Source organism: Planococcus citri, chromosome 1, assembly GCF_950023065.1.
Source record: "Planococcus citri chromosome 1, ihPlaCitr1.1, whole genome shotgun sequence".
NCBI lineage: Eukaryota > Metazoa > Arthropoda > Insecta > Hemiptera > Pseudococcidae > Planococcus > Planococcus citri.
Window position 1 is genome coordinate 23,705,599 of NC_088677.1, and position 12,841 is coordinate 23,718,439.

At 34.6% G+C, this 12,841-nt stretch overlaps 1 protein-coding gene across 1 annotated transcript in view; it reads left to right on the forward strand.

Moving 5' to 3' along the window:
• Window positions 1-12,841, forward strand: part of LOC135849973 (ferritin heavy chain-like) — a 226,659-nt gene that overhangs the window by 90,998 nt on the left and 122,820 nt on the right. The gene's annotated exons all lie outside the window — the stretch shown is intronic.

The following is a 12,841-nucleotide window of genomic DNA, read 5'->3' on the forward strand; positions in this document are numbered from 1 at the left end:
TTACATATTGTGACAGTCTCATTTGCAGCTTGTAACTGTGACGTAGATGCGCAATTTTGCTCCTTTCCTTTGCAATGACCTGCATATCTAGGTATAGTAAGTTCTGCTGGAGAAATCTTTTTTTTTTTTTTTTTGATAGTGGAAAATTACAAAATTTCCACCACCAGGTTATCACAAATTTCTAAGAGGTCCAGTCAATAATTCAACATTCAGATTTCTCCTCTCCTCCTCCTCTCTTCATCACAAATTTAACTTAGTTACAGCCATTTTTGTGAACGCCTGTTTGTTTTTATTTCATACATTTTTCAAAAAATTTTACGAACAAGACTGAGCCTTTTCTACTTTTTCTAGTGAAATGTTTCAATTAATAAGTAGGTACTTCGATTTCAATTTTAATGGGGAGCATTTTGCAACGAACTAAGAAAAAATTAATTCATAGAAGAATTAATAGGTAGGTACTGTATTTTTGCTGAACAATTTTTTGACTTCTTTGGTAAGTTGCCACAGGCCCTTAGTCAAGATTTTTTATGCAGAGCAACCGTGATTGTAATCAGAATATAGCTAGGAAATTTGAATGTGCAAACCCTTCCCCATCACCATCGAAATTATCCATAAAGTTCCAAACAGGACTCTTCTTGAAAATGAATCAACTCTTCATTGAATTCAATTTATTTTGAAACGAGTTCCAATTCAACTCCTTCAAAACTCTTTTTACAAATGAATGAAACTGCGGATCGATGAATCTTTTCAAAGAGTTCAATTTTTTTTAACTGTTTGGATCAATTGTAAAAACTGATTACCAATTCCGTTGAGGCCCATCAAAAAAAGAGCTCGAATACGAAAATAAATTCAAATCATCTTATGTCCAGTAGTGTATATAGTTGCTACTTGACCTTTTAACGTCTTGAATGAGTTCAAAAGACTCTGAAAGGAAAATTTAACGTCTCAAGGTCAAAAAATATGATTTCCTTTCTTTCTTTTTTTGAGAGCTCGTAAGGGAAAAAGTTCACATTGCGAAAAAATTGCAATAAAACAAGATCAACTGTCGTGAGGTTTTTAACTTCGAAAAATATCAATTTAGAAATTTTTGGGTTGCTTGGAAAATTAATTACAAAAATTTAAATTGATTCAATTGGGACTTGATTTTGAAAATTTGGTACCTAACCTTAATTTTTGAATTTTTATGTTAACATGAGATGCTCACAAATTAAATAAAATTTATATAAGTATAGGTACCTATTTTGGGGGGGTTACTGGGTCTGTATGGAAAATGAATCACAAAAATTTGAATTTATTGCTTCAATTTGGATTTGATTTTTGAATTTTTACATTGACATCACATCGCAGTTTTTCTTACAAATTCCAAAATTGGATTCCTACAAATTTTCAATATTTTTATGCAAGCTCTTTAGGTACACAAATTTTTATTTCATCTGAAATAGAATTGTTTCCTAATTCAAAATGTTTTTTTTTGCCAAAACTTTGAGTTTTTTACCAAATTTTTTCTGAATTTGAAAATTCTAAAATGAAAATTTTCGAAATCAAAAACCTCAGGATATCTGACTTTACCTCATTGCAATAGTTTGTTGAGATGAAAAAAAATTTCTTGTGAGCTGTCCAAGTTTTCAAAACCAGCTGGTAATGAATGTTTCGTTTAAATTTTCCCTCTTTGAGTCCAAACAAAATTTTGTAGGTGGAAGAAATCAGAAATATTGTCAAGTGATGAAAATTTCATAGGAAGCAAATTTCCATCAACTGAGGCTTTTGTTTTCGAGTTTGCATTTTTTAATTTGACAATTGAATTTGAATTCCACTTAGATAATCGGTTTTGAAAAAAATTGAAGGAATTCTTATAGTTTCCCGAGCGATGACTCGAATTCAACTTTTTTTTTCAAATGTCACAACTCTATTTTTTTAGTCCAGATTCTCGCTTGAAAATGTTTAAAATTCATTCTCTGAATCACTCTGGAACGTTACTGCGTTAGGATTCGACTACTTACCTATGAGAAAATATAATTGTGAGAAAAGAGTTGAAACGAGTTGAAGGAAGTTTGACTGCTGAACTCATTGAAAAAATACCTCGATTCAAACGGAATTTTCAACTCATTTTTGAAAATAATCAAGCAAAGAGTTAACTCAAGCGTTGATGAGTTAACTCTGGTGTGAGTTGGGTTTGAACAAAAAAACTCTTTGCGAAACCCTCATTCCAGATGCTCGATTCGATTTTTCAATTCTTTTTTTTCTTTTTTAAATTAACCCCTCAGATTTTGAAATGTGTTGGTTTGAACGCATGAATCTTCACTGTAGATGACTCTATGACCCCTCCTCACTCGAAAAACTTTCTCAAATTCGAGAGAGCGAAAGTTGAAAGGTTACGAATAAATAGACGACTCTATGATTTTAGAAATTAAATTATAAATTTTATTCAGCGGGTTGGTAATCCAGTTTATTATGTTTTTCTTGCTTTCTTCCTACTTTTTTTTGTTGTCAACATCTCGTTGTGAATAAACTTGTTTTTTTTTATATATTACGGCAAATTGAGCTAATGAAATTGCCTTTTTTGTTAAAATTGCGAGAAACTCCTTTTTTTTTTTTTATGTCAAAACAGCAAAAAATCTTGCTTTTTAAACCAAGCTGAAAATAAGCTGTTCTCTTTGACTAAAAATTGCAAAAAATCTTACTAAATCCTGATTTTCAAACGAAACTGGAACATTTCATTGAATTTCACTTCTTTTTCTTGTGTAAAATAACAGAAATTTTTGGTACTGTGACAAGAAATCGAAACTTTTTGCAAATCTGACTAGAAAGCAGGAATTTTCCACAATTTTGGCAAAAAGAAACGTTGCGATTTTGCCACAAGAAAAACACAAATGATCTTTTCAATTCCTTTAAAAACAGTAAAAAGGCAAAATTTTCTACCGTTTTGCCAAAAAAATTGTAATTTTGACAAAAAAGCAGCACTTTTTACAACTTTGGGACTTTGCCAAAAGGTATGAATTTTTGCAATTCTTTCTGATTGAACTAATTTGGGTTCATCCTCTTCTCTCCTTTTTCCTCTCCACCCTTACATTACATTAAAATATTTACAGAAGATTTCCTGCTGGAAGTCTTGCTTTTGCATGTTATTATATTTTACTTTATTTTCTCCACAAAAACATCCAACGATTTCAAAAACCCTTTCCTTCTCTCTTACTACTCTTGCTCAACCTTCAGCAACAGTCAATCCAATTTCTTGCTTTACTCACTCACTGATCACTTGATCAATCAATCCACTTCGAGGAAAAACTACCGTCGATGGGTGTCATTAAAAATTTGAAATAATACCAATTTGTACGAGTGACTGCGTATTTTTGTGCATGCCTGTAGGGGTATTTTATATTTTTGTTCGTATAGGTGCCAGGGTGAGGGTATGATGTACTTACGTCGTCGTCGTCGTCATCATGTCGCAAATCGAGTCGTTCGGAATTCGCCTTATCTTGTTTCATTGTGAAAGGTGTACCAGGTTTTAGGGAGGGTGCAGCTCGCAGGGTGACGAGTGCGTAGATACAGATAAGACTTGATAGACGAGACGGATGGTTCGATTTTGCGATTGCGATAAGCTTTTTTTGTCTGTTCATTTGGGTGCTTGCTTCTGCAATGTGCATTTAGTTGTGTTCCTATTGTCGTGGTCTTCGCAATTCGCATCGTTCGGGTTTCGCATCTATCTGATTAAATTAGGTGCTGCGTGAAGCATTAATCGCGATTTCGCCCACTCGGTTTTCATTCTTCGGTTTTCCAAACTGTGCAAGTTGGTTTATGCAAGATTTTTGTCTTTGTCCGGAAGCTTTCGAAATAATGCGGTTTGTGTTCTTTTTTCTCCAAATTTGATCTTTGCTCGGGGTTTCGTCGACGTTGAATTTTCGGTGATTCGGAGGTTCGATTTTATTGTGTCTTGTTTTAACAAGTATTTTTATTAAGTATTATGGTATCAATTTACATTCGAGTTTCATTTTCATCGTTTTGCGATTCGAAATTCGTTCTTTCTTCTTCTTGGTAAGTTTGTTTTTTTGTTTGCATTTATTCATTTAGTCGATAAGTACATGTATCTGTCTGTAATCTGTATCTACATAAATATTATGTTTAAGTATCCCGTCAATAGCAATTAGCAATATTATTAACGTAAGTCTCCATGGTACACGTGCTACGTGTGACGTGATTCTCTGTCATTCAAAAGTTTATTTTTCATATTATTTTGATGGTATAGTGTTCTATTACACCATTTTAAGGTGAAAAATTACAAAATTTCAGTGAGCGGCTGGTAGCCTTCGTGTCTTGTGATTACAATCGCTGAACTTTTTCCGAAAAAGCCGCGCGATTGTAGAATAAAATGGCAGCTCCTCCCGCCATTTCATTTCCACATTCCACATTTCGTCGTGTCGAGAGGGTAGATCTAGTAGATGGTACACTACATAGTAAGTGTACGATGAATAAGATATGAACTTGAATCGTTCGAACTTCGAGGGCCTTGAATTTTGATCGAACTTGTTAAGAACATTCTCATTCAAAGGTGCCTACTGCCTAGTTTGATCACTCATTTTTTGATAAAATCGCTCTGACCCCCCCCCTCCCACAACACCCCGTCTTCGGCTGATTCCAAAATCCGAACATGGTAGAAACTTAGAAAAAAACTTGAATGGCGCTGGGCGTTTCGTTGATGGATGATAATTTTGAGAGTTCTTTGTTTGAACATTCACTGTCTTTCTAGACACGAGGACACGACCCCTCACTGTCACTTCCTCACTAGTCACTCCTTAGTGCTCTCCAGCAGTGGTGATGACGGGGCTGAGGAGAAAGGGCGAAAGGGCCACGCGGGCAAAAACCTTAAAAAGTCGGAAGAGCCTGTTTATATTTTGGAAATTGTGATTTTTATCCCCCTCCTCCTTCGTTGTTTTGATGTCAAAAATGGAGTCATCAATCCGAATGACCACTTCATCGAATAATATTTTTTTCGAATCTCATTTGTAGTGGAGGCAAATAAGAAAAAATAGAAACATTTTTGGCTATACCCAAGCTTTTATGGTAAAAAATAATTGTCGAGGGTGGTCCCCTGAATGATTCCTGAGAACTACCCCCCCCCCCACAGACCCCTAGCTAATTTTTTTATGGGGGTTGAACCCCCCAAAATGTTTTTTTTTTGCAGTTTTATCCTCAGGGGTTGATTTTACGTAGAAAATAGCTTTACTTTTGAGTTCTACGTCAAATTTCCGATCTAGTGATATATCAACTGTTCTTCTATCCCCAAGGGGGGTGGGGCTGGAACTATTTAAATTGGAGGGGTTTTATAAAAAACACAAAAAAGCTATCGGCGCAAAGGAGGGGTGAAATGGCCCCCGAGAGCGTTCGGGTTGATACTAGCATGGAAGGTGGGTATCACCGAGAAACTACCGCGTGAAAAATTTCAAATCCACACCATCTCCCCTTTTTGGGGAACCCCCCTTTTCTGAAATTTCAATAACACTTTTCTCAGCCCCATTTTAACCGATTTTGAAAAATTTTCAGTATGTTATATACATACCTATATCTTTAGTAAGTATCCCCACAAAAATTTGCAACCCCCTCCCCTCATATTTACCTGTCAAAATGATGTAAAAATGTGTCTCAGAGAGGGTTGGGGGTAAAATGATAATTTTGGGGAAAATAACTAAGTATTATTTGTATTAATGAGTAGGGTGTCGTTTTCTTATGATTCGATACCGCTGATCATTAAATATGACGTCAGATTTTTTGCTACACTCATCTAGCCCTCTCCAGAACACTTAGCCCCCTCAATTTTTACTATTGTTAAAAAGCATAAAATGAGTTAAAAACGCCATTTTGAAAAAGAGCGTGTTTTTTTGGGGGGGGGGGATTTTGACTAAAGATGGATCCTCACCTGCTATTTTGCCACAAAAAACAGCTTTATATTTTTGCGACAAAAGAGCAAAACTTTCTGGAAATCTTGAGTTCTTGACCGAAAAGAAAGCAGATACTTAAGTACATACTTGTTTCTTAAATTTGACACTACCTATAACAGTTTTTTTTTTGAGACGAAATAGCGATACTTTTTTGAAAATTTGATCTTGAAGGAAGTTTTTCTGCAACTTCAGCAAAAAAAAAAGCAATAACTTTTGGCAATCAGTAGTTTTGAATTTTGATAATTCCGACATCAAATAGAATTGTTCTTGGGGATTTTGGTATAGTACGTAGAAGTCGTTCTTTGCATGTTTGAGAAAAAAACAAAACTTTGATTAGACCAAAAAAAGCTGACATTTTATGCAATTTTGGCAAAAAAAGAATAAGACTTTTTAGCAATTATCAGATCGAAGAAACATTCCTTTTTGTCAATTCCGTCAGCAAATAGATTGTTCTTGGCAATTTTGGTAAAGTATGAGTTTGTAAGTAGTTTGTTGTAATTTTGGAAAAGAACAAGACTTTCTGGGAGGTTAAGGTCAAAAAAACTGGTATTTTCTACAATTTTGACAAAAAATTGAACTTTTGCCCACTTTAGTTTATTTCGACATACTTGAATTAAGGGTGAGGTAGTTTTAAGAAATTTCATCACGTTTCTACATAATTTTAACATGTTTTTGACTCTTTTTGATGCGTTTCTTGGCAAATTTTTCTGAGATTCTTTGTTTTTTTGTTATTTTTTAGTGACTTGATTATTTTTTTGAGTGTTTCATGTCATTATGACAAGTTTTTTTAACCTTTTTTCTTGCATTTTGGGCAACTTTCATTAGAATATTGGCGGTTTTTGGTCATTTTCAGTGATTACTGATTTCAATCCTCTTTTTGGCCGGTTATTTTTTCCATCATTTCAATGCTTTTTGAACTTTTTTTTTCGTATATTTTGAGAAAATTTTATCGAAGTTTCATCAGTGTTAGGTATATTGCGAATTTACGCAAAGTGGCTGACATCTGGCGGATTTTCGCGTAAATTCTGAAAAGGGGATACTGTGCAAAATTGTGATAAGACATTTTTATATTGTGGAATATTTTTCAACTCAAATTTGCAACTAAATGATTCGAATTTGAGTAATTGAAAAAATTCATGACACCAGAACTCATTTGCAAACGTATTTTAAACAAAAATGAGAAAATAGTATATCAGCAAAAGAGTCGTTTGATGTCTTTGAGTAAAGAAAAAAAATTGTTAGCCACTAAATTACTAATTTTTGCGTTGTGAATTGTAATCTGATTGGTCAATAGTCTCCAGTATCCCCTTTTTAAACAATAACAACAGCGATCCGAGCGATTCATGAATTCGCGAATAGTAGGAATTTTATGGATAAAAAAATCAAACACACTTGATCATCAAAAAAGAGGCCTATTATTCATGGAGGCCCATCGGGCTACTATGCTCTTTGTGCCATGTGTTAAATCCGCCTCTGTTTCCCTCCCTCCTCTCAATCATCCGTTTCCTCTCACCATTCGAAACATTTTTTTCGAAAAATGCCCCCATTCGCATACATTTGACTCATCTGCCGAACAAATCAGAAAAACGAAACACGAATCGTCCACTGGTAATGGTAAAATTTCAACATTAACAATGCATATAAACTCTTGATCCCTTCTTATCCCATCGTCCTACCGGATCGTATGACATATAAATCTACTAATTAATACTGACCCTGCATCTCTCCTCTCACTTTATCGCGTTCATTAGCCTTTAGTCTTAGTCGACGCAACATACACTTACCTACTGTACGAGTATAAGACGAAAATGTGCTCACAAATCACCCAGCTTGTTTCGCACGTTCGAAAATCGTATCATTTATAACTAAAATTAGTTAGGTCGAGCCATCAGCCACCGCCAAGCAGAAGCATTTGTGTTGCGTTGTACGAGTAGGTAACCCTCGAGTTGATAAAGTTGGTGCCCAGCTTTGAGGTGAATAATGAATACAATATATACGTACGTACACAAATTAACATTAAAATATTTTGGCAGAGGAAACGCTATGGCATGGTAAAGTGGAATAATTGTGTTTGGTGTTAGGTACCTCTACCTAGTACCTACCTGCGATAAATCACCAAAAAATATTACCCTCGTTTTATTCGCATTTCTTTTCATTTCACAAAGTTTCTTAACGACCAAAAACGAGAACATTTTTTTCCTGTTTTAATTATTGTACTGATGTACCTGTACGAGTTGAGTTGATACTTAACTATGTCTGTGTTTTCGTTGTTTTTGTTTATTCTCGTTATAATTTAAATTAATTAGGTACCTGCGTATTTCGATGATTCAATATACGAGTGTACCTATCAGTCACTAATAAACCCAAGCTTCGAGATACCTACCTACTGAGGGGAAAAAAATCGTAGTGTTTTTGCCAACTAATACGAACGAGATGAAATTAAATAGGTGTAAAGTATTTTCTCAAATTTGTTATACGACGTCCTGTTTTTCTATACTCTACTCTTTTTTTTTCATCTCAAAGCTCTATTCAATGAGAATTGGGCAAGTTCTGCGAAGGATTACAAGTTACAACACAGGCACGTTCGTCCTATTCCTGTTCCCTTAAAGCAGAGAAGTCTACGAGCTCCCTAGTCCATATACTCATATAATAATTTGTGTCATGCTAGGATACGAATACGTACCTACCTACGTTGAAAAAACGCCTGATCAACAGTCTTCTCGCTTCTTTTCAATACAAAATCTACCGCTTTCACACAGTCAAACAAAAAAGTTATCCGGATTGTTCAATAGCAAAAAAATAATCTCTCTAATTTCGCATTCGACTTCACCCCTCCTCTCCACAACACGACTTGCCATACGATTTAACATAGATGTTTCAAAAGGGCAAATTTTCCACCTAATATGAACTCCCCCTGCCCCTCTTGTGCTATACGCAAACAGAACGCCTAATACCTACGCATTTTTTGCTTCTCTATTTAACCCAAATATCCCGAAACCTCGATCCCCGAGCCTTTTTTCCCAGTTCTACCAACCATGCATAGTGTATGCTATACGGCCTACAATATTCGACATTTACGAGTACGATATACGAGTAGGTTGTTGTGCTAGTATGTGTATAGCACATAGGTACGTATGTACAACAAATATAATCTTCTCCAGATGAAAATTCCTAATGTTTTTTCTTCGTGTAGGTAGATTTAGCTTTCGACGCGACGTATTAAATTGCGAGCTTCAATTTTATGAATTTCGATGCGACGAGAACGAGTGCCTGGTACTCGTATTTTTTGTTGTTCGCAGACCTCGAATGCGAGTATCTCGTTACAAGTGGTTGTGTGCGATGAAATGTGTTTTTGGCGTTGGCAATAAACTGAGTGGTTTTTTTTCCTACTTGGATAATTTCAAATTTCGATGTTTAGGAAGTGGAGTTTGGAAAATTGAAGTGCGAAATGGGGGGGGGGGTGCTTGAGACTGTGGTGAAGATAGATTCATCATTGATGGAGGTGAATGATTAATGCATGTTGTCAGTGATCGTTTTTTAAAAAGAGTTTTCAGAATTTAGATTAAAAATGTTTGCTTTTTAATGTTACTTGTTACATTCTAATTTTCAGAACACATACCTGAAGGTCTTTGATTTTAACAGTATTAAGGTCACTTTTTTAGTGACAAATTTCCAATTCCCAAATGAGCCTTGAAAAAATAACCAAAGTCGAAAAACGTGATTAAAACATTTTAAATTGTAGAAAAAAAATCACAGAAAAAATAAGAAGTTTTCAATTTTAAAAGTTTTTGCCAACGAAGCTTGACTTTTGAACATTTTTTGTCGACCAAGTAAGAATTGTTGTAATTATTTCTAGAGACTTCCACAGTTTGAACCAAAAGATCTTTTTGACATTTCAGGCTAAAAAGCAAGACTTTTGAGCAAGTTTTGAAAAATTGAAATTTTTTGGAATTTTTCGCCAAAAAAAACTCAATTTTTAGCCATTTTACTAAAACGCCAAAATTTTTGTTCATTTTTGAAAAAGTGAGAATTTTTGCCAAGAGCAGATTTTGACAATTTTTTTAAAAGTGGCCTTTTTAGGAATTGAATTGAATAAATCTTTATTTAAGGACGCCTTAGAATCTAGGCCTTTTAGCGTCCACAGTTTGTTCACAAAATTTTTTTACATATAATAATAGTATAGTGGCTCAAAAGAGCAAAATGTATAAACCACCAATAGACAATCAGATACCAATTAAATAAGTAGGCGAATAAACAAATAATAAATGAAAAAGATAACAAAAGTAAAAAGAAGAACAATTCACAAACCAATAACATTGAAAATAATAAATAGATAAATAAATAAATGAATAAATAAAGTTTCATTAAATAAGGTCATAAATTTCAATATGTCTTAAGAAGGTGAAAAATTTTTGACAAATATCTTCATCATCTGTATGAATGTCTTCATAAGTAAGCCCCCTTAAAATCTGCTCTCTGTCTTCCTCATATTTGGAACAGCAATTTATCAAGTGCATGATGGTGATTGGCACTCCACAAGGGTCACATTGTTCTAGTTTCTTATCTTTGAAAAGTGGAGAGTGGGTGTAGGCAGAATGTCCAATTCGTAATCTAGTTAGTACTACTTCTTCTCTCCTACTTTTTCTGTATGTTGTAGTTTTTACGTTAGAACATAGCTTCATTTTCTGCACTTGATATTTTATGGCATTTGTGTCACCATGATCTATGTATAAACTAGCAAGAAGATCTCTGCAACGACAGCCAATGGGGCGATAAGTAGTGTACTTTTCTTCCAGTGGAGAGTGAAACATTTTGTAAAAATTTGGGTGTTTAGGAGAATTTTTCACTTTCAGGTACCACTTTAACATAAGCTGATCTCTCCTTTGTGATAATGGAAGTATTCCAGTCTCTTCAAAAAGTTTAGTTATTGGACTGGTATAAAAAGCTCCAGAGCAGAGTCGAAGTGCTTGATTTTGCACTGAGTTCAGTTTATTCAGATCAGTCTTTGAAGCAGTGCTGTATATTATTGCTCCATAATCGAAGATGGATTGCACATGACTTGAATAAATACGTAGCATGGATTTTCGATCAGCTCCCCACTTTGTGCCACTGATTTTTTTAAGTAAATTCAATGAGATTGTGCTTTTTTTCTTTGTATGCTGAAGGTGGATTTTCCAGGTCAACTGTTGATCAAAGTGCAGCCCAAGAAACTTGTGAGTAGTTACATTTTGAATTTGTTGACCATATAATGTGATGTTGATGGGAGGAGGAGAATTCTGCTTCCGATGGAAATTTATCAGCTTTGTTTTATCTGGAGAAAATTGCAAACCTTTACTACTGGCCCACTTTTCAAGCTCATTTATGGTTTTTTGAAGAATTTTTTCGATGTAGGCTAGAGATGAGCTCCGAATATACATGGCTAGGTCATCAGCAAAGAGGGAGTAGCATACTGGTTTTTTGATTTGAGCTTGTATATCAAATAATGTTGCCAAGAACAGAGGAGGGCTTATGACAGCACCTTGTGGAGTACCTATTTCTTGAACATGGCTGGTAGACAGATAACCATTCAACCTGACTTTGAAAGTTCTATTCTGTAGAAAGTCCTCTGCAAATAATGGTAAATTTCCATTCAAATTCAAAGCCTGTAAAGCTTTCATTATTGGTTTTTTTGATATGCGATCGAATGCCTTCTCAAAATCAAAGAAAACACAGACTATGTACTGCTTTTGAGTGAATCCATCAAGTATTTCTTGCTGAAGTTTGATGAGCTGATCAATGGTTGAATGATTTTTACGAAAACCGCTTTGGTTGGGGTCTACCTTGTTATTGGCTTCTAAATAATTCATTAAACGTTGGGTGACCATTTTTTCCATTGTTTTACACAGCACACTGGTAAGAGCTATTGGACGATAGTTGTTTGGCTCTTGAGGAGTTTTTCCAGGCTTTAGGATAGGTACAATGATGGCCTCCTTCCAAGAGTTGGGAATGCAGTGAGTTTTCCAGATGTTGTTGTATAACTTCAGCACTTGTGTCAGATTTTCATAGTCCATGTTTTTCAACATTTGAATGTGTACTAAGTCAGGACCTGGAGCTGAATTTTTTGTGTGTTTTATTGCTCTTTTGAGTTCTTGCATTGTAAAAGGAGCATTGTAGGTTTCATGTGACACGCCAGTGTCAAAGTTATAATTGCCTGTGCACTGTTGAGAGGTGAACTGCAGAGGGAGCTTACTTGTGGAAGTGTTCTCAGAAAAACTTTTTGCTAGAATTTCAACAATTTCTGCCGATGAATGCTCAATTTTTCCACAGCTGGTTTTCATGGCATTTATTTGGAGGGGAATTGTTTGAAAAGAAGTGAGCTTTTTTTTATCGATTTCGATGAAAGTTGAGAATTATTGTCAAGAAGAAAAACTTCGTACAATTTTGGAAAAACTGTGAGACTCTGAAATTTTCTGCAAAAAAATGGCACTTTTCAACCATTTTGCTAAAAAGCAAAAACTTTTGTAATTTTTGAAAAAAGGTGGATTTTCAACAGTTTTTGGAAAAAAGCAAGAAGGAAAGGCTCTTTGGCATTGTAAAAGTTTTGAAACAAATGAAGCTTTTTGGGATTTTTTGAAAAAAAAGTTGCATTTTTTAAATTTTGCTATATAAAAAAAAAATTAACTTTTTTAGGAAAAAAGTGGGACTTTTTGGCATTTTCTGCAAAAAAAAGACAAAGCAACCTTTAGCCATTTCTTTAAGAAGCGAAATTTTTTGTCAATTTTTTAAGCGTGGATTTTTGATGATTTTCGGCAAAAAGCGGGACTTTTCTAATGATACTGATAGACTAAATAGATTTCTCATAAATGATTTAAAATCTAGATTTATCTAAATCCTAAATTTAGAGGTTGAAGATCCTCAATCTTGTGCAA